The sequence below is a fragment of the Priapulus caudatus genome, unplaced genomic scaffold, assembly GCF_000485595.1.
Source record: "Priapulus caudatus unplaced genomic scaffold, Priapulus_caudatus-5.0.1 Scaffold725, whole genome shotgun sequence".
NCBI classification, from domain to species: domain Eukaryota; kingdom Metazoa; phylum Priapulida; class Priapulimorpha; order Priapulimorphida; family Priapulidae; genus Priapulus; species Priapulus caudatus.
In genome coordinates, this window is record NW_014577786.1 from 158,860 (window position 1) to 160,494 (window position 1,635).

The 1,635-nt window shown below is 41.7% G+C and overlaps 1 protein-coding gene across 1 annotated transcript in view; it reads left to right on the forward strand.

Moving 5' to 3' along the window:
* LOC106813092 (2-oxoglutarate dehydrogenase, mitochondrial-like) overlaps window positions 1–1,635 on the forward strand; it is a 50,888-nt gene that overhangs the window by 10,142 nt on the left and 39,111 nt on the right. The window lies entirely within an intron of this gene.

A 1,635-nucleotide genomic window follows, 5' to 3' on the forward strand; every position in this document is an offset into this window, starting at 1 on the left:
TCTCTCTCTCTCTCTCTCTCTCTCTCTCTCTCTCTCTCTCTCTCTCTCTCTCTCTCTCTCCCTCTCTCTTTCTTGCTATCTCACTCTCTATCTTTCTTTCTCTCCCTCTCCCTCTCCCTCTCCCTCCCACACTTGTGCGGTGATACACAGCTAGATCGTAGTGTTCCAGTGTTCTAGTGTTTACTTGAGTTTTTTTCTAGTCAGTTTTTTATTCTCTTTAGTTGGATCGATTCTTTTCGTTTGTCGTTGGTTACTTTGAGTCCGGCTTGGATCTCTATCGGAGTGTTTGGTGTATTTATTTCCATCGCAGAGTTGACGTGGGCATGATTGTTGTTAGCTTAGGATTGTGAAGCTTCCCAGCACAGCAACAGCAATGTGGCTTGCCGGTGTGTGTAGTGTGTTGTTGTAGTTCACACCCACCGACCACGGTGAGGAGAAAGGATGGTTACTCCGCACTAGCTTGCACAGTCACTGCAACCAGCATGATTGCTAATCAGTAATCACACACTGTTACTACTATTGATGCGAGAGAGGGTGGAGGTTTCAACCAATGATCGTTTGAACCAATGATCGTTCGAATGATTGAACAATCATTTGAACGTGTACTTGTCAGATTTTTATGGAATTTTTGTGGATTTCTGCGATTTCGTGCTTCATGGAGTCTTTATACGTGTGTGAGTTGTCTGGACTTGTTGGGCAGGCTCTGTGTATGAACCCGTTTTTATCGGTCAATAGCAATATAGCAAAACGTCGTAGCGATTGATCTGAGGTGATACTGCAAATATTTATAAGTACAGCAGTGCAAAATGAAATTCGATTTAAAAAGGAAGTATAATTTTTCAGTTTGCTAGTTTTTTTAATTGGTTCTGGTTTACTGGTCATTCTTTGCAATATTGTGAAAAATGTATTCTCTGAAACAGTTTACCAGTATCGCCCTCACACAACCAAGGCAAAATATTGTTGGTCATGTAGTAGTCACACATTTCATACTCCCAGCACGTCTCGCTGGTACGTGACACATCACATCACAGCGTGCTCGTAGCTAATCGTATTCCCCACATTGCTGTGGCACAGTCTGTATGGCAACTGTCACTCGCACTATTTGATGTGTGCTGTGTGAGTAGTGGCAAGCAGCTCATTAATTATGCCTATATGATTTTGTTTCAGCAAGACGACGATTTGCACTGTTAAGCACTGTTAAATACTGTCTAATTGCTGCTTATTATTCTGCTACTTATTTTAAGTACATGCACATGTTAACAATAGCTCTAGAACGATAGCCCTAAGGGCTATAGTTATAGAGCTAATGTTAAGTCTGCAAGAGACACTCATGATGTGACAGTGTATTGCATGCACAGTTACAAGAGACACTCATGATGTGACAGTGTATTGCATGCACAGTTACAAGAGACACTCATGATGTGACAGTGTATTGCATGCACAGTTACAAGAGACACTCATGATGTGACAGTGTATTGCATGCACAGTTACGCAGCTTTACACGATTCACAGACCCGTTTATCTGTAATATTTGCCTCGATCTTTTCATTTGGCTTATTGTAGCAGATGGGGTCGTTGTCGTATCAGGTACTACAGATATGTACCCGAGGTAGTTTTAGGTTGTTTAGTATTATG